The 21061-nt window shown below is 43.9% G+C and overlaps 1 long non-coding RNA gene across 1 annotated transcript; it reads right to left on the reverse strand.

The window, feature by feature from the left end:
• Positions 1–236: 236 nt before the first annotated feature.
• Positions 237–20168, reverse strand: LOC138848226 (uncharacterized). Its single transcript, XR_011386044.1, has 2 exons — positions 19817–20168; positions 237–501 (listed from the first exon to the last, which is right to left on the reverse strand). It is a non-coding gene; the product is annotated as an uncharacterized lncRNA (long non-coding RNA).
• Positions 20169–21061: the final 893 nt, after the last annotated feature.

A 21061-nucleotide genomic window follows, 5' to 3' on the forward strand; every position in this document is an offset into this window, starting at 1 on the left:
AAGAACATGATACTGGCATTTTTACAATGATGGAGTAATAAAAATCATTAGGGCAATTTATCAGGTTTATAATGCACATCAAGTGAAAGGGCTGGCAGTGTGTGCAAATGTAGAGCACAGTGTGTAAATTGTTGAGTATTGTCAGGCAGAAGTGAGAAAATTAATTATGCTGGGTAAAAATATATGGGAACAAGAATTCAGCAGGCAATGTTAAGCAGAGAAGCACCACATGGAAGTATGGAATCATTGTTTAATCAATGGATGCCCTATTCTGGGTTCACAGCTGGGAGGTAGAAATACACTTGGAGATGCAGAGGTCCCTGATCCTCTTCATGATGACTTTGGCCAATCCCAACCAAGACAGTATTCTTAGTCATTCTCCCATGGAAGCAAGTGTCTTTGTGCCATGATCTCAGCTGTGGGCTCTTTCAATTATGCTTCCTCCAATGCTGGACTTAAGTATCCTGCAAGTGGAGCAGATTTTCTTCCCCAGAAGAGCAGCTGGAGACAACAGTGGGGAATCAGAAGTCAATGATTGTAAAAATTGAATCAACCCTACAGAGCCCTCTAGTGGTGAATAGTCACATTCAACTGATTCATGACCCATTATTATAGCTCAATGAGGACCCCAGCAACACTCAGGCCTCCCAGAATTAATTAAACCAAAGATGCTCTCCAGTTAGCACACCTTCTCTTGCTTGTTATTGAGAGAGGCACTTGAGAACTTAATCTAGGAGAGTTTCCTTGCCAGATGCTTTGATCCCCAAGAGCAGAGTCCTTACACACAGTAATCATAAGCCTCTCTCCCTGGTCCATGTCCTTGGATGCAATATGCAAGATTCATGACACAGAAAAATAAGGAAGGAAGGAAGGAAGGAAGGAAGGAAGGAAGGAAGGAAGGAAGGAAGGAAGGAGGGAGGGAGGGAGGGAGGGAAGGAAGGAGGGAGGGAGGGAGGGAAGGAAGGAAGGAAGGAAGGAAGGAAGGAAGGAAGGAAGGAAAGAAGGAAAGGAGAAAGAAAATAGCATTGTGGTGCAACTCATGGGTTTACCATAAATTTAGGTAAAGTGGCGGCTGGTGCTGTGCCATAATCATTAAGCCTCTGCCTGTGGCACTGGTATCCCATACAGGTGCTGGTTCATGTCTCAGCTGCTCCACTTCCAATCCAGCTCTGTGCTAATGACCTGGGAAAGCAGTGGAAGATGGTGCAAGTGCTTGGACCCCTGCACCCATGTGTGAAGAAGCTCCTGGCTTTGAGTTGGTCCAGCTCTGGCCATTGTGTCCATTTGGGGAGTGAACTAGCAAATGGAAGACCTCTCTCTCAGTCTTTCCCCTTGTCTATCTGTGACTGCTTATCAAATAAATAAGTAAATATTTTAAAAAATTAGACAAAGTAACATTTATCTGTGTAATTTCTGTTCTATAAGTAAATCAGAAATTAGAGACTAAGCATAATTGGTTTTCAAGTTTCCTATAAATCAAAAATTTACCTCTTGCAGTATCACACAGTAAAATTTACTTTTTCAAAGAGGAACAAGTTTAATAAGTGCCTTCAAAGAACTTTTTATGATGAGCCAAATTCACTGTTACCAGAAAAATATTTGTAAATTTTAGGAAGGCTGATTAGAAAAAAATCAGATATGCCTTCTCCTATCCACATGACTTTGTGAGATTAAGATAGTGCTTTGGCTGGCGCCATGGCTCAATAGGCTAATCCTCCACCTGCGGCGCCAGCACACTGGGTTGTTGCCTGGATGGAGCGCCAGATTCTGTCCCGGTTGCGGGCGCAGTGGCCATTGGGGGTTGAACCAATAGAAAAGGAAGACCTTTCTCTCTCTGTCTCTCTCTCTCACTGTCCACTCTACCTGTAAAAAAAAAAAAAAAAAAAAGAGAGTGCTTTGTTTCAACTTTTTCCTATTGATGAATATTGTCACTTGAAATTTTTTCTTTAAAACTAAATACTAATTACCAGTAATCAATCATCCAAATAAGTACGTGATAATATACATTATTTTTTATTCAGCACATCACAGTGACAAATGTAGAGTAGTAGCACATTTATAGTCTGTTCTGGACTCTATTAAAATATTTATTTTCTTGAATCTATTCTGCTTTCTTCATTTCTTTTTTTAAAAGGATTTATTTATTTACTTATCTGAAAGTCAGACTTACAGAGGAGGGAGAGGGTGAGATAGGAAAGGAGAGAGAGAGAGAGATCTTCCACCTGCTGGTTCACTCCCCAAATGACTACCATTGCTGGGATTAGGCCAGGCAAAAACCAGGAGGATGGAACTCCAACAGTTCTTCCATATAGGTGGGAAGTGCCCAAGTACTTCAGCAATGTTCTGCTGCTTTCCTAGGCACATTAGTAGTGAACTGGATCAGAACTGGCACTTGAACCTGAGTTCATCTGGGATGCCAGCATTGTGAGCAGCTGCTTAATCTGCACCAAATGCTGGCCCCTGTTCTTGATTCTTAAAGGACACAGTAATGTCTACATGAAGAGAGATATGTACCAGACTTGAGTTTTACTATGGACAGATGACAGACACTGTAGATTTAGCTGAGTTTATGCCCAAGGGGTAGGACTCATTTAAGTTTCTTTTTTTAAAGATACGCTTTACTTACTTGACGACAGAGTTACAGAGAGAGGTAGAGCCAGAGCCAGAGCCAGAGCCAGAGAGAGAGAGAGATGTCTTCCATTCCACTGGTTCTCTCCCCAATGACTGCAATGGCCAGAGCTGAACTGATCCAAGCCAGGAGCCAGGAGCTTCTTCCAGGTGTCCCATGTAGGTTAGGGGCCCAAGGACCTGGGTCATCTTCCACTGCTTTCCCAGGCCATAGCAGAGAGCTGGATCAGAAGAGGAGCAGCCAAGACTTAAACTGGTGCCCATAAGGGATGCCAGTGCTGTAGGCTAGGGCTTTAGCCTGTTGCGTCATAGCACTGCCCCCCATTTAGGTCTTCTAACAAATTCTGGTGTTAGCTTGACTTATAAATAGAGACAGTTAATAAATTGCACAATAACCTTGGTAAATAATAGAGATATCTTTTGTTTATTTAGAAAGAGACTTTTAAAAGTAATTACATAAAGAATATAAGGAGAGGCTAGCATTTAAGCCACCATTTGTAAGAATAAAATCCTATATGGGTGCCAGTTCAAGTTCTGGCTGCTACACTTCTCATCCAGCTCCTTGATGATGGCCTGGGGAAACGTCAGAGAATTGGCCAAGTGCTTGGGCTCCTTCATCCATGTGGCAGGCCTGGAAGAAGCTCCTGGCTTTGACCTAACCCAATCCCTGTCTTTGTAGCCATTTGGGGAATGAACCATATGATGGAAGATCTCTCTGTCTTTCCCTCTTCTCTGTAACTTTGACTTTCAAATAAACAAATAAGTCTTTTATAAAAACAATATAAATAAAAATCAACTCTTTAGATATAGGTGATTTTAGGAGCTCATCAATGTGGCTGAGGAGGTTATGTCCTATCTGAAATGCTGGCTGGCATCCTTTGTCAGCACCTGTTCAGGTCCTGATGCTCCACTTCCTATCCAGCTCCCAGCCAATGGCCTGGGAAAGCAGCTGAAATGACCCACATGATTGGGTCCCTGCCATCTACATGGAAGACCAGGATGAAGCTTCTTTCTCCTGGCTTTGGTTTTACCCAGCTCTGGCCATTGCAGCCATCTGGGGAGTGAAGCAGCAGATGGAAAGTCTCTTCGACTGTTTCTCCATCCTTGCAAATCTGCCTTTCAAATGAGTACAATGTATCTTTAAAAAGAGAAAAAATAGGTGATTTTATCCAATGTTAAAATGAATTCTTTAATGTTTCTTCAAAGGTCCTTTATTCTTCTGTATTGTAGGAAATAGTTGAAAATATTTATACCCATTTTTATAGATTTTGAAAATTTATTTGAAAGAATTATAGAGATAGCAATAGAGATAGAGATATAGAAAAATATAGAGAAAGAGAGGGAGAGAGAGAGAGAGAGAGAAAGAGAGAGATGTTGGTTCCATTTGTTGGTTCACATCCCAAATGGCCACAATGGCCAGGGCTGGGCTGAACCAAATCCAGAAGCCAGGAGCTCCTTCTGGTCTGCCCACATAGGTGGTGCAGGAACCCAAATACTTGTACCATCTGGGATATGAACCGGTGATCATATCGGATACCAGCACCATAGTCGCTGTCTTTACCCACTATTTTCACAGTGCTGGACCTCAATTTTATTTTAAAAATAATAAAAAAATAAGTTGCATATTTTACTTACAATCAAATAGATTAAAAATAGGTACATTTGTTTTGGGAATCTCTAACATTTTCAATCATTATACCAATTTAAAAGTCTTAGTACATCAGCTTGAACAGATATGGAGGTCCAGGTTGGGTAGATTTTTCTCTTCTGTGGAATTAATATACATACATTCTATAATCCTAATGATTTTTAGTTCTTTAACAATGCTTTATATAAAAGCACTCAAAATTTCATGGTTATAAAATTAGATGATAATGTGTATTGCCCATGAACCTTTTGAAATACCTTCTTATAAAATATAGGGGCTGGCACTGTGGCATAGCGAGTCAAGCCACCACCTGCAGTGCCAGCACCCCATATGGGCACTGGTTTGAGACTCAGCTGCTCCACTTCTGATCCAGTTCTCTGCTATGGCCTGAGAAAGCAGTAGAAGATGGCCCAGGTCCTTGGGCCCCTGTACCGATGGGGAAACCCAAAGGAAACTCCTGGCTCCTGGCTTCAGATCAGCTCAGCTCTGGCCATTGCAGACATTTGAGGAGTGAAGCAGCAAATGGAAGACCTCTTTCTCTCTCTCTCTGCCTCTCCTTCTCTCTCTGTGTAACTCTTTCAAATTAAAAATAAATCTTGAAAGGAACAAAGGAAGGAAGGAAGGAAACAGAAGAATCAAATGAATGAATGAATGGAAGGAAGGGAGGGAGGAAGGAAGGGAAGAAGGAAGGAAGGAAGGAAGGAAGGAAGGAAGGAAGGAAGGAAGGAAGGAAGGAAGGAAACAGAAGGGGTAACAAGAACCTGAAATGACTGAGGCTTATGTCTTTGTTCCATCAGTCCCAACTCTGAGTATAGATAAGGACATGGGGTGCCAGTTTCTTTCTGGCTACTTCTTGCTTATATGAACCATTGACATATACTCTGGATTGGATTGATTGAAGAAGAGCAGTCTTGCATTTTTCCTGCATAATTGCTGGGTATATAGTAGTCATGTGCTCCTCTAAAGACTTTTGAAATATGTTAATTCTACATAGTAATAATGGAAGCATTATGATTATGAGGATAAAAGGAGAAATTAGAAACATTGCCCATGGTGGGAAAGATGGGCAAAATGAGAACAAAGAGGGATATAGGAGAGCAAAAGAGTCCTGCCCAGTTAATGTGAAGACAGATGTACACCTGAGTGTTCCTGTTTTGTTTAGTGTGTATGTGCTGTCAAGGAACTGTTGGGTAGTTAGTCTGGCCTGCTTCTAGTCCTGGGGCCCCTCATTTCCTCCCTCTCTTTATGGAACCCTGGCTGCTGTCAGGGGTTAAGGCAAAGACTGTTCTGCTTTCTTCCAGCTGAGTAGGGGTGAAGTAGAGACCTGTGATCAAGACAGCATTCCAGCAGAAGCTGGCCTCTCAAGGGGGTTGCAGTGCCAGCTCACGGAAACTATCTCCATTCAAGGTTTCATGTGCATGACCATCTAGAATTTCTCTGCTTAAGTCTGGAGTAAATGAATCTAACAAGCAAATTAGATGCACAGAAAACAAAACAGTATTAGAGTGTCTAAGAAAGGTGCTATACAAACCAAGAGGGAGTTTTCCCATTGAGAGATAAAAGGAAACTGACAAGAAGGACTTGATAATTACCAGGTTGATGTTAAGGCCAGGCCAGGTATAAGTGAGGCCCAGACCTATCTATCTCTTCACATGGGGTACTGGAAGTGACATCATAAATGAGGTGGGAACCTCCTTAGGGAAGACACCCTGTTGACTTCCATTACCCACCTGGCCTGGGAGCAGAGCTGGCCTGAATAGATTAGTTTTAATAGGTTACATCTCTAAAAGACATTTAGAGCTCTGCCTGCAATGTTACTGATCCTAGGTCATCCCTTCAACCATGCTGGTTACTTTGGAAGTTGGGAAGAATGAAGGGCTTTTTCAGTTTAGGGAGGGCCAACAGGGTCTGCAGCTCTGACCCAGGAGTCCTTCAACCTCCAGGGAAGTTCCATTTCCACTAGTGTCACTCTTGGTAGAGTTGCCAGGCCCCTTCAGGAGCCATCTTCTAGCATGACTGCTGCTTGCCCAATGCCCAGATTGCTCATATTGCCAGTCAGTGCCATTTGAGGTAGACTGGCTTTGTTGGGTCTCCTTGGTGGAAGACTCCTATGTAAGGTAGCCATTAATTGGCCTGCCATCTATCCTTACATTGGTTCTTCTGCCTAAATAACTCCTCTTCCTCCTAGTCTCTGTTAAAGTGGACTACGGAGGCAGCCTTTGGGAAGGTCAGCCAAGGGGGTGCTCAATCCCATCCCTAATCCTTGGTGGCCAGAGCTAGAAATCTGTGGTCACAGGCATGTTATCACAGTGTTTTCCAGGGCTGGTACTGTGGCACAGCAGGTTAAAGCCCCAGCATGCAGTGCTGGCTCACCATATGGATGCCAGTTCAAGTCCCAGATGCTTCACTTTTGATCCAGCTCCCTGCTAATGCACCTGGGAAAGCAGCAGAGGATGGCACAACTCCTGGGGCCCCTTGATCCATGTGGGAGAACTAGGAAGAAGCTCCTGGCTCCTGACTTTGGAATAGTTCTGCTCATGTGGCCATTTGCAGAGTGAACCAGCAGATGGGAGACTTCTCTCTCTTTGTAATTCTTTCAGATAAATAAAATAAAAATAAACCTTTAGAATAAATAAAAATAAAAAAAAGAAAGATAAGATTATGCCCATAAGGAAAGGTATGTCCCTCTAGGTAAGATCAAACATTAAGACCATGTTATCTAAACTGTCATGCATTTTGAAGTAATTATTAAGACCCTCTCTCCCTTAGTTTGGTTTGAAAAGGAAGGTTTCAAATGTTTACTGTGCAAAAAGTCTTTCAGAACCTTGAAGAGGACACATTTTAAACATAGAGCCAACAATGTTTCAATTTCCATGAGCAGTAAATCTGATTTTTAGTACAAAATGTGAATGATGAAAGACTTTAAATAGGTAAAATTGTAAATGGTTAAATTTAAAAACTCATTAACTAAAAATAAGAGGTGATTGCCTACTCCAGACAGTATTTTCGAAAGCATCTGCAAGATTTTATAAAACATTTATCTCTTTTAGGCCTCTAGGACCTTTTCATTAAGATGACTATCATGACTGATAGCAACACAACAAGATGATAGGACTTTTGTAGCATTTGGACATTTGTATTGATAGCATTTTATATCATCATAACATTTAGTACCATTTCACATCTTTACACTACCTTTAATATAACCCAATTAGCCTAATTAGTTGATGTCTCTACAAGATGAAAGAAATATCCTTTAACATTTCCAGGGACCCAACTGGAAATATCAAAGTCAAAAGAATTTGGAACTTTATTTTTTGAATGCCTGCGAAGATGCCAAGAAGGCTTAAAATGTCTGGTAGAAATAGGATCCCTTAACATCTTAATGTAATATAGGCCAAACTTGATCATTGTTCAAAAGTGATCCCTCAAATGCTTTAAAATGAGCATATAATCAAACCACAACTCTTATTAATAAAGACTCAGGTGTTTTTAAACAATTGATCTCTTTGGTCTTTCTCTAAAATGGAAAAGTAAAACCTTAAATGAGTTAGCACACAGAATCATCTCATAATTTGAAGCAATTTTAACAGAGAAATAGAGAAGAAAAGAGAGCTTACCGGAGTTGGTAGAAAACTGACAGAGTCATCAATTAAACAAAAAACTATTAAAAGGAGATGCTTTTAATCTATTTCAGAATTAGCAATTAAGACTATCACCAAATAGTTCTGCTGATTTCCTTGAGTTACATTTTGAATTGATCTTTTAAAAATCTCCAAATTAAAGATTTTCTAAATAAAAGAATATAGCAAATCTCAACCTTAATCTCAAGCAGTCTTGAATAGTTTTCCATATATGATCATTTGTAAAAATATATTTGTTAACAAATTTAAATTACTTTATAGACTGTAAATCAGAGATTACAAAATAGGGCCAGCACTGTGGTGCAGTGGGTTACAGTCCCAGCCTGTGGCTCCAGCATCCCATATGGGCAATGGTTCAAGTCCTGCCTGCTCCACTTCTGATCTAGCTCTCTGCCATGGTCTGGGAAAGCAGTAGATGGCCCACATCCTTGGGCCCCTGCACCCATGGAGACCTGTAAACAGCTCCTGGTTCCTGGCTTTGGATCAGATCAGATCAGCTCTGGCCACTGCGGTCATTTGGGGAGTAAACCAGTGGAATGGGCAATCTCTCTCTCTGGCTGTACCTCTCTCTGTAACTCTTTCAAATAAATAAAATTATTCTTTAAATAATCTTCCTATATTCAAGACAGAAATTCCTTCAAACCCAATATCCAGTTGAATTTTACAGCTGAACCAAAATTTCATGCATGAGACCGTTATTTACCAAAGATATCTTTTTAGATTTTAAACTGAATTTGAGCCTAGTTTTTTATCCAGAAAACACCTTGGGCTAATAATGTCTGGTCAACCATCAGCTACTTGAAACTGTCTGAAACAACTACATCTTCAGGCAACTCCATGACTCCAAGGTTGACTGTGCCCAGTGGCCAGGGTGCCACAGACGAGTTACTCACTAGTGATTGTTCAACATCACATTAGATTTAATGAAGGAGGGCATTCATCAGAGCAGATGGGCACCTTCTTGTTGAAGAGATTCTCAATGAGGACAATCTAATAGGTGACAGAATGAAGTGCTAGTGTGGAGAGAGAGCTATGCCTGGAAATAGTAATGAACCCAGTTAGCCAGTTGGTTTGAGCATTATTCCACATAGGTTAGGAGAGCTATCTCCCAGGGTAATGTTTCCATGGGAGGGGCCCTTTATTTCCTTTCCACTCCTTGTGTGGAATATTGCTGGGTAGAGGGCTTCATGGGTGTGGAATTCCTGAAATTCCTACCAGAACTTTACAAAGGACTTGGTGGCCCTCTTGGTGGAGGTCATGAGAAATTCCAAGGTGGCCAGGTTAAAATAACAGGCAAGACTTTGTCTCCATGAAATATTAGCGAAGAGATTTTGGCTGCCACTAGACAAGGCAGGTGAAAAGATAGAAGAAGGCTAGGCATGGGGCATTCTTTCAAGTGAAGTTGCTCAGGACTTGCCACAGTTCTTGAGATTTCTTTGCTAGCACTGCCAAATATATTACTGGAGATGGCTGGAACAGAGATTTTTGTCTTCATGTGAGAGAGAATCTAGATGTGATATAGAGTAGCAGTGCGAGATGTGGCTGCACTGTGTTAGGTTTTAGCATTTTAGGTCTCATAGAAGGATAGGAAGTAGCTAGTTAAAGAAGTCTTTATGGGCCACTGCTGTGGCATAGGGAATAAAGCCTCCACCTGCAGTGCCAGTATCCCATGTGGGTGCTGGTTCATGTCCTGGCTGCTCCACTTCCAGTCCAGCTCTCTGCTATGGCCTGAGAAAGGAGCAGAAGATGGACCAAGTCCTTGGGTCCCTGAATCCATGTGGGAGACCGGAAAGAGGTTCCTGGCTTCTGGCTTCTGATCATCAGAGCTCCGGCCATTGCAGCCATTTGGGGAGTGAACCAATGGAAGGAAGACCTTTCTCTGTCTCTCCCTCTCTCTGTCTGTAATTATAACTCTCATGTTGGGGTCTCAAGCCTGATGCTAGCCCCTGACCAGCAGGGGCAGCACAAGCCCTCCCCAAAAAGGCGAATGGGAAGGGTAAGGTCAACAGGTGAACACACCACAAGCACCCATGAGTTCTGTCAAAGCAGGAACCACTTTATTGAGGAAGTGTGCAGGCTTATAAAGCTTACAAAAGACATGCACAGTAGGGGAGCCAATCAGTGAAAAGGTCATGCAGGCATGGGTGGACCACACACAGGGGCACCTTAAGCAAAGTATAGAGATCATGCACTGTCCACGTGTCTGGAACTAAAGCAGACCTATCATCCCTGCCGGTGGTCTGATGATCATACGTAGCTTAATGGCAGCAGCCACAAACACACCCCTCAAACATCCACCAGGCACCATATTGTGATGGAGATTTTAGGCAATGCCCAATACTCTCAAATAAAATAAATAAAATCTTCTTTTTCTTTTTTTGAGAGGCAGAGTTAGACAGCAAGAGAGACAGAGAGAAAGGTCTTCCTTCCATTGGTTCACCCCCTAAATGGCTGCTTTGGCTGGACCATGTCAATCTGAAGCCAGGAGCCAGGTGCTTTGTCCTGGTCTCCCATGCAGTTGCAGGGCCCAAGCACTTGGGCCATCCTCCACTGCCTTCCCGGGCCACAGCAGAGAGCTGGACTGGAAGAGGAGCAACTGGGACAGAACAAATGCTCCATCAGGGACTAGAACCCGGGGACTAGAACCTGCTGCAGGCAGAGGCTTAGCCAAGTGAGCCATGGTGCTGGCCAATAAATAAAATCCTGGAAAAAAAAAAAAAAAGGCAGGCTAGAGGGGAATTGAAATTTAGAACTCGTGAATTAAGCAAAATACGGCCTGAGGGAAGAAGGTCCTTTCAAGGGTGTCCCTCAGGAAAGAGGCACCCACCGAGAACCTAAGTTCTGAGTTCTCTAAGAGGAGACCATGAAAATCCCCAAGCTCAGACTGGTGTCCCAGTTTTAAGCTGTTACAGATAAGCATTTCCCCCAAGAGCAGGAAACTGACTAAACATGCCAGGCCCTAAGAATGGGTCAGGATCTCAGGGGTGGGAGTAGGGAGGGGCAGAGAGGGCTTACAGGGAAGTTTTTCTCCCTTGGGGAGAGCAGGATAAAGAGAATACAGGGGAGAAGATGGTGGAGGGGTAGCAACTTCCCCTGCTGCCCTTGGTGAAGGGAAGAGGAGGAGGCTGTGAGATAGGGTGGGGAGGAGTGAGTGGAATACTTGTTCCTGAGATGCTGGCTTCTCAGGTGGAGGGGGGAAGTGACAGATTGAAGGGGAGGCCTCAGGCCTTCTTCTTCTATGAGAACTTGGAGTGAGCAAAGTTGATCCAAAGGAGGAAAAAGGCTTGGATCAGGGGACCTCTGACAACTTGCCATTTCTCTGTGCAAAGTTACTAAAATCTTAGAGAACTTTGAGATGAAGATGCCAAATTCTGCCCATTTTAGAATCATTGTCCAACTTATGTTGAGGCCAAATTTTAGTGCAGAGGTAGATTAATCACCTCTGCTTTATCTCCCCATTCAAGCTCTTCTTCCAAAAGTCTTTAAGAGGCAGGCTAGAAGGGCCCGTGCTATGGTGCAGTAGGTTAATCCTTCGCCTGTGGTGCCGGCATCCCATATGAGTGCCAGTTCTAGTCCCGGCTGCTCCACTTCCAGTCCAGCTCTCTCTCTGCTATGGCCTGGGAAAGCAGTAGGAGATGGCCCGAGTCCTTGGGCCCCTGCACCCACGTGGGAGACCGGGAAGAGGTTCCTGGCTTCTGGCTTCAGATTGGTGCAGCTCCAGACATTGTGGCCATTTGGGGAGTGTACCAATGGAAGGAGGACCTTTCTCTCTGTCTCTCCCTCTCACTGTCTGTAATTAAAACTCTGAAATAAAATAAATAAAATCTAAAAAAAAAAAAAAAAAAAGAGGCAGGCTAGAGGGGAATTGAGATTTAGAACCCATGAATTAAGCAAAATACAGCCTGAGGGAAGAAGGTCCTTTCACAGGGTGTCCCTCAGGAAAGAGTCACCCCAACTGAGAACCTAAGTTCTGAGTTCTCTAAGAGGAGACCACGAGAATCCCCAAGCTCAGACCAGTGTCCCAGTTTTGAGCTGTTACAGACAAGCATTTCCCCCAAGAGAAGGAAACTGACTAAACATGCCAGGCCCTAAGAGGGGGTGTGAAATGGCCCAACCTAATACCCCAGGCCCTAAAGGGAGGAAGAAGCCTCATGAGCATTGCCCCAATGTGCTTGAGGTGGCAGAGACCTCTCTTACCAATCCAGTGGGTTGAGAATTAGGTTCGCTGTGGCCTGCAGTGATGAGATCTGGCAAAGGCTCTGTGAATGCATTGAGAAATGAGAAAGTGCAAGCAGATGAGAAAATGATCTGGAGAGCATCTCTCAGGGCCATCTGAGTCAGAAGGGAAAAGGACATGGTGGGAAAGAGAAGGTGGGGGGGGCAGAGACAGTAAAAAGGGAAAAGAGTTCAGAAAGGAGAAGAAAGTCTGGAGAAAAGTTGAAATGCACAGCTCTTACCAAAAAGATACGGGAGTGGCTGATTGAGGCTAGTTGCCATTCCCTCACTCCCCCCTCACATGGCACACCACATGTAAGGAGATGATACGAACTCACAGTCAGACTGAATTTATTCAAAGAAAATGAACTTGCAGAAGTTGACCAGCTGCCAGTGTGCACAAAGACCAAACATGTGGCTGAAGTCCCAGACCCCAGTAGCCTGGGCCTTATTATATCTTAGGTGGGTTAGGGTAGAGGTGGAGAATAGCAGGTGGAGATGAGCTTCTCCATACAGGTTTTTCAAGTTTTTCAAGGGCTTCTAAACCTGGAGAAGAATGTAGTGGGTGAGGTGGGAACAATGTAGGATGTGAGACTGGACTGGTCTCTTGAAAGAAGGCAGGGGTAACAAGAACCTAAAATGACTGAAGCTTATGTCCTTGTCCCATCATAAGCCAAAGCCAAGAGTCCGGAACTCCATCTGAGTTCCCACACGGATGGCAGAGACACAAGCACTTGGGCTACTTTCCCAGGTGCATTAGTGTTGTGGGCTAGCTTAGGCTCAAACTTCAATTTCATGCTCTTGCCTTTTACTTAAAGAAGAATTCTAAGTTCAGGCACAAATACAACATGCAGCATGATGAGGCTTATTTATAGTGAGAAGAATTCATAGGAACAAATAGTCTTTATTAAAGCAGAGTGTGGCAGGAAGGGGAAAGACAGACTTCCATACCAGGCTCTTCTGTGTCCACGAGGGGAGAGAGAGAAAGCATGCATTCCCCTTCACCAAGCTTCTTATGAGCTTCCAAAAGGGCAGTGTTTACATAGTCTGCTTGACATGTGGGTGATAGGATTACATGGGGGTGGAGGAGGTATGGCTTTCAGCTCATGAACTATCTATCTACCTTAGTTTTTCCACATCATGAGCAGAGAGCTGGATTGGAAGTGGAGCAGCTGAGACTGCAACCAACACACAGGTGGGATTGCTTGCATGTAGAGGTGGCTTAACCCATAGTGCCACAACACTGGCCCTGATATTGACATATCATTAACTAAACTCTATTTCATTTTCAATTTCTGTTATTGCATAATATACTTTTTCTGTCTTAGTAACCACAAATTATCATTTTAAAATCAAAATCTAGACATTTTAATTATAAAAATAATACTTGGGGGTGGCATTGTGATTCTGCAGGTTGAGCTGTTGCTTAGAATACCAGTATCCCATAACAGAAAGCCTGATATGAGTCCTGCCTGCTCTTCTGTTCCAGCTCCCTGATAATCCAGTTTCCTGGTAATGCACTTGGAAGGATAGACAGTGACCCAACTGCCTAGATCCCTGTTGCTGTGGATTTGTTTCTGAGAGGAAGAGCGTGGTGGGGGAAAGAGGTGTAGAGTCACCACACAGACCCCAGGAGTTGGGTGAAAGCAGGCCTGAGGCAAGCAGTTGCTACAGCTGCTTATATAGTAAGGCAGCCAATCCAGTCAAGGGGCGGTCTATGCCCTAACCAATCAAGGCCTGTTGCCAGGCAGTTTCTGAAACCATCCAATCACAGCCTGTTGTCAGTCAGGCTCTGTTGTCATGTGGTTTCTGAAGCCATCTAATCACGGCCTGTTGCCAGGCAGTTTCTGTTGCCAGTGGCCATCTTGGCATGACCTTCTCACCTTCTCATTCCACCACATTGATCCCTATCACCTATGTGGGAGACCCAGATGGGGTTCCTGGTCTCTGGCTTTATCCTAGCCCACCCTAGATATTGAAGCCATTTCTGGAAGAAAACAGTAGATGGAAGCTCTCTCTCTCTCTCTCTCCCTCAACTTCTCCCTCTCTCTCTATCTACCTTTAAAAATACATCTTCAGTAACAATACACATATTAGCTATTAAAGACTGCGGAAGAGTATAAAATGAAAGCATGACTCCCTTCATTCTATACTAGTCATATTTTCCAGAACAAACTACTCCTAACTATTTCTTATATTATCTTCTGAGATTTCTATATGCATATATACAAGAGTACTTTAAAGTATCATGAAAATGTAATCAAATGATTAAGTCTAATTTGCTGTAATTAATTTCTTTTTAAATTTTTATTTTTATTTATTTGAAAATCAGAGATACAGAGAGGCAGAGACAGAGAGAGTGAGAGTGAAAGCAAGGTCTTCCATCTGTTGGTTCACTCCCCAGATGGCCACAATGGCTGGAGCTGAGCAGATCCAAAGCCAGGAGCTTCTTCAGGTCTCCCATAAGGGCACAGGGGCCCACGGACTTGGGTCATCTTCCACTGCTTTGCCAGGCCGTAGCAGAGAGCTGGATCAGAAGTGGAGCAGCTGGGACTTAATGGGCACAGCAGGTGACAGCTTTACCTGCTGCACCACAATGTCGGCCCTTGTAACTAATTCTAAAGTCCATGCATACAAGAAAGTTTCAAAACCATTTGTGTAGTGTGTATTATGAAAAGAAGTTAATGAATTACAAGTTTTGCACCAAAATAATGTCATCTTTAATTCCATTTCTCATGAACTTTTTGATGTGCCTTCATAAAGATATATGTGCAGAGGGCTAGCATTGTGGCATAAATGGGTTAAACCACCACCTTTAATGCTGGCATCACTTATGGGAACTAGTTTCTGTCCCAGCTGCTCCACTTCTGATCCAAATCCCTGTTTATGTGCCTGGGAAAGCAGTGAAAGATGACCTGGTTGAAGCTCTTGGCTCCTGGCCCCTGGCCCCTGGCCCTTGGCCCCTGGCTCCTGGCTCTTGGATTTGGCCTGGCTCAGCCCCAGCCATTGCAGCCACTTGGGGAGCAAATCAGCAGATTCACAGGGAGAGATGGAAGAGCTCTCCTTGTCTGTCTCTCTGCCTTCTGAATGAAATGACAATGAGTAAATACCACTTTATAAAGAGATACATATGCATGTGTCCTTTTTTTACAAAGGGGCATTTTTTCTGTACCTTGTTTTACATAAGTACTCTGTCCCTACATCATTTTTCAGACCTATTACATATTTAGTATTTGACTGTACAGATATACCATAATGCATTTTACCAATTCTCTGTCAATATACATTTAGGTTGCTTCTGTTTTATTCCCATCTTGAACAATACTACAAAGACCTGACTTGCTCTTTACATATTTGACCAAATATATATAAGATAAATTTGCAGTTGAATCCTAGCAAAGGACATTAACATTTAAAGAACTTTGATCTGCTAAATTATCCTCCAAAGAGAGTACTGTGTTATTCTCCTGCCAATATGAGTGCAAGGGCCTGTTTCCCCACACCTTCCAAAAGTGTGTGTGATCAGAGTCAAAATTCCGTCCTATTCTTCCGATTTCCCATTTCTTCTGCTCTCTGTCTTCAACTTTTCTTTCCCTCTTTTTAGGTCTCTGATCACACTTGGCTTTTGCCAAACTAATTTGTGAATATGTTCTGCAATTATTTCCTCTCTTCTTACCTTCTACACTGCTTTCTCTTACCCTCCAACCTCACTTTTCCTGCTCACAAACTTCCCTGATAGTTTCCCTGCAGCTCAGCCCAACTGAACAGAAAACAGGTGCTCACTCTTTCCCTGGTCTCCCAACCTGCCATCCTCTTCAACCAACAGAGAATGTTAATCAGGAAACATGGGAATAATTTCATAAGAAATAATACTGCCTGTGGTGCTGGCATCTAATACAAATTTCTTATATAGGAGTATGCTTTTGCATTTAATTACACCCATTCTCTACTGCTTATAAACATTATCATATGAAAAAACAGAAATGAGAGTTAACTATATCAGAAATTATGTCAGAAATAAACTCTGAATTTTAAAAAGCTATAATATACATGGTTAATTTTGGCAATCTGCACAAATGACCTGCGTCCTATTACTTTTTGCTTTTGAGTACTTCCCAACCTCTCTACTGACCTCCACCTCCTCCCTCCTCCTTCACTCCTACTCTCTTTCTACATCACTGCCCCCTTTGCCGCTGAAGCTCTCTCCCTTTGGAAGCAGTCTTGTAGACTGACATTCAATCATATGAGAAATGTTACTTATTTCAAAATGGTTCTGTAGGACAGGCCTGAATGGCATTTGATGGAAATCAACTGGCCTTCTAATAACCCTTAAATATGTTTCCAGCATACATGGGGCCAGTATTGAGGCATAATATGTAAAGCCACTGCCTGTGACACTGACATCCCACATGGGCTGTGGTTCATGTCCCAGCTACCCTACTTCTAATCCAGTTCCCTGGTAAGGTGCCTGAGAAAGTATCAGAGGATAGCCCAAGTGCTTGTGTCCCTGCTTCTTCATGGGAGACATGGTTGAATCTCCTGGCTCCTGCTTTGATCCAGTCCAGCGCTGGCTGTTGTAGCCACTGAGGATGTGAACCAGTGGATGAAGATTGGTATCTGTGTGTGTATGTGTGTGTGTGTGTGTGTGTATGTTTCTCTTTTCCCCTAACTCTGCCTATCAAATAAATAAATTTCTTTTAAAAAGTTTTAGAAAGGGGTCCACACTAATGGTGCAGCTAGTTGAAAACATCCCTTGCAACACTGGCATCCCATATAGGTACCAGTCCTGGTGGCTCCATTTCCCATCCAGCTCCCTGCCAATGGTCTGGGATCAAGTACTTGAGCCCCTACACCCAAGTAGGAGATCTGGCTCCTGGCTCCTGGCCTCAGTCTAGCACAGCAGAGGCTGTTGTGGCTATTAGGGAGTGAACCAGAAGATGAAGATCTCTTAGAATAGAAAAAAGAGGGGTCGGCGCTGTGGCACAGTAGGTTAATCCTCCACCTTCTGTGCTGGCATCACATATGGGCCTGGAAAAGTAGTAGAAGATAGCCCAAGTCCTCGGGCCCATGCACCCATGTGGGAGACCCAGAAGAAGCTCCTGGCCCCTGGCTTCAGATCAGCAAAGCTCTGGCCATTGCAGCCAACTGGGGAGTGAACCAGCAGATGGAAAACCTTTCTCTCTATCTCTCTCTCTGCCTATAACTCTACCTCTCAAATAAATACAAAATCTTAAAAAAAAAAAAAAGAATAGAAAAAAGATTAAAATTAAGAAGAATAAAAAAGCCCCTCTCTCATTCTGCCTTTCTATTTAAAAAAGTTTTAAAAAATTTAAAAAAAGAAAACTGACCACAAATATTCTGACTCAATTTGACATACGATGGAGCCAAGAAAGCTACTGCTGACTTTGTCTAGTGCCTCCTCAATCCCTTTCTGCAGAAAAAACAATTCCTCTTGCTTTCCAAGCACCCAAAGCCAAAATGACCAGTGCTACCCAGTTTAACTCTGTTAAGGCTGCTCCAGCATTGAAGGAAAGAAGGAGGAAGGGACACAAATGCACAGTGCTTTAGATCATAGTTTCAGACCAGAGTCTCATGGCTGGGGGGGTGGGTGCTTTCTCAAGATGGAGTCTCAGGTGCTCCAAAATGGAGTCCCTACTGTCCAGGTGTTACTTCGTTACCAGCTTATGCATCTCATACAAAATATTCCTCTCTTACACATTTTATAAAACTTGCCAGAAACCTATAGCCATGAGGGGAAGGATGTGCCAAGGAAGCCAGTTAGCCTGATGAGTCTAAGCATCCTGTTCTCAGCTTTTTCCAAGTCATATTAACAGGCAAACAACATGATTGCTCAGAAAGTGGTCTTACAGTTGTTTCATGGGTGTGAAGCAGCTCTTCCCACCAGAAACACAAAAATGCTGGTCCACTCACAAGCACTGTGATAGGGAGGGCACTGGGGAAAAGGTCACAAACAACACACTGGGGCTGAGAGGAGAAATGCTGTCACCCTAACACCCTCTATCCAGAAATCACTTTCTGTGTTTACTTCCTAGATGGCCTCATTATGCTAAATGAGTTTCATAAACTGGTAATCTGGTGACAATGACATTCTATCAGGACACTGGAATCACTCAGTTATTCATGTGAAAACTGCATTACACAGAAATTCACTCAGCAATAGTTTTCAAGGTCACATCTACTCTACATCTCTGTGGGGGGAGAGGTGAACTTTTTTTCTTTCCCCTCTTCTTTTTGACCCCTCCTCCCATTAACAACTTGTATAGATGCTTCCACAGACCAGTCTTTATGAAAATGTAGAACTAATATCGTCCTATGTAAAAACATGTCACGGGTTAAACACAGAACCCAAAATAAGACAAGTAACTGGACTTCTTCATTAATTCAGTGTGGGGTCCAGCACTGTGGCAGAGTGAGTAAAGCTGCCCCCTTCAGTGCCCACATCCCATATGGGCCATGCCAGGTAGATTGTTTTGAAAGGGAGGGGGGAATTTTTTCTAAGTCCCAGCTACCCCACTTCCAATCTAGCTCTCTGCTATGACCTGGGAAAGCAGTAGATGATGGCCTAGGTCCTTGGGCCCTATACCCAGTGGGAGACCCAGAAGAAGCTCCTGGCTCCTGGCTCCTGGCTCCTGGCTCCTGGCTTCAGGTCAGCCCAGCTCTGGCCATTGCAGGCATTTGGGGAATGAACCAGCAGATGGAAGACCTCTCCCTCTCTCTCTGCCTCTGCCCCTCTGTATCTCTGACTTTCAGATAAATAAATAAATCTTTTTTTAAAAAAAAGTATGGACTGTAAGATAATCAGCCTGGTGGAGCACTGGGTGACTGATTTTCTGTATTTGTGTTTATAGTTCTCCACTTCATGCAAATCCAGACTAAAATAGCTCCAGTTGTTGACTCGCACAGTTCACTCACTCTCCATGACAGGCAATAGCAGTTGACATCCTTCCTAACAGGAGAAGGAAGAAGAGCTGACGACAGAAATTGAAAAGCAAACAATTAAATCATCAGCTAAGATTCTGTGGCCTCAAACTCCAGATTGAAAAGTCTGCTAACTAAACACGGAAGAAGGATCAACCCGCAAAGTTATTGCTCACCCTTCACACTGTTCCCTCTGGCGAAAAGCTCAGCAGCAGGGCCACCGCTGCCAGATGTGTCCATGGGGAATCCAATGGCCCGATGAGGTGCAGAGTGGGGGCCACGGAGCAGCTCCTATTCTGCCCTCCTTCCCACCCCTGCTGCCTCCCGCACTCCTCTGAAGGCCACTGAACCCCTCCCCACAGAAGCAGCAGCCAGAAGGCATTCCGTGGGAGCCAGGCTTATTTAAATAGAGCGAACTGGGAGCTTCATGGCCTTCCTTCCCCGCCCTCTCACCTGCCCCGCTTGTGCAGTTGTCCTGACCGGTGCTCTCTGTTTTGTAACCACCACATAAAGCACATTAAGGAAAATTTGAGCAAGGTAACACGTGGGCCGGCCTGCACTAGGAGGCTGGGCAGTGGCAGTGGGAGACAGGAGAGCCAAGGTCCCAGCCCTGACCATGCCCTGGGAAGCCACCAGGATCACTGAGAAGCAAGTGAGCCACGTGGCAGAGCCACCAGCCGCCCTCTCGCCCCACCCCTCTTCCACACACGCATAGATGCCCCTTCCTGTTCTCCATACTTGCCATGGAAAGTCCTGGGAGCACATCCCCCTGCTTCAGGACACTCAGGGAGCAAAGCAGAGAGTGTGGAGCAGAAAAAGTCCCCGGCATGTGGGACCCACAGGCGGCAGCTGAAGAGGCACAGAAGCAGCGGGTGGCGGCTCAGGGTGTCTCCGCAGACTTCCTGGGATTGTGTGCAGAGCAAGAGCGGCAGTGAATGTGGGAGAAGGAGCAGTGTGGCCTCTCAGGCTGACTCTGATCCTTGAATGAACTTCCTCTGTTCTCAACTCTGCACCAGAGGGCAGGTACCGTCATGCGCAAATGCTGGCACAGGTACTCCCACGTCCACACGCACAGGCATTCAGAACGCAGAATACGTCAGGGCACCTGGTGACTCTGGGAAATGGAGTCCAGGCCATGCATTTCTAGAGACTGGAGGGCGATCCCCAAGGGCTTCAGTGTGGAATGGATGGAGAAATACTGGCCAGCAGGGGGCATTCACTCTGTTCACATCCCCTCTTCTTTTCCTTCCCACCCCAAAATCTCAATGATCAGTTGGTGTTCTTTCCTGAATCAAATCTTAAAGCGTGGCACTCACTTCTGCTAACTGATCCCAAATCCTGGCTCCTTCATAAGCTCTGCCTTCTTCCAGAAACATCTTACTGGTTGCATTGTTCCTGGAAACTTCTTTCAAATGATTATGAAAGCAATATACCTTTTAGCAGAGGTGTAGAGGGTAGAGTTTAACATGCAGATTTGATAATACAATTTTTATTTGTGTTTTATTGATGTTTATAGTTCTTCTCAAATCATTTTACACCATCTTTTAATTCCTCAAGCATAGAAACAAAGAAGGGAACTGGATACTGAACTAACATTGCTAAGTATCTTCTAGGAGCAAGATTAAGGGACTAAATGCCTTACCTCATAGCATTTATACCTTGGATTAATTCTGGAGACAGTATAATCAGGGTTTTCACTAAGGGGAAACTGAGGTGCAAAGAGTTTAGAATTTTCCCATGGCAATATCATTAAAACGTCTAGGTTAAAGGCTAACTAAAATATAATACTGGTCTAAGAAATTCTTTTGTCTTGGGGCTCAGTTTCTAAAACCCCAGATTTGTCATCTGGGGAAAAAAAATGAGAGACAGGGAGGTTGGTGCCATGGTGAAGCAAGTAAAGCTGCCTCCTGCAGTGCTGGCATCCCATGTGGGTGCTGGATTGAGTCCCAGCTGCTCCATTTCAGACCGAGCACTCTGCTATGGTCTG

Source organism: Oryctolagus cuniculus, unplaced genomic scaffold, assembly GCF_964237555.1.
Source record: "Oryctolagus cuniculus unplaced genomic scaffold, mOryCun1.1 SCAFFOLD_54, whole genome shotgun sequence".
NCBI lineage: Eukaryota > Metazoa > Chordata > Mammalia > Lagomorpha > Leporidae > Oryctolagus > Oryctolagus cuniculus.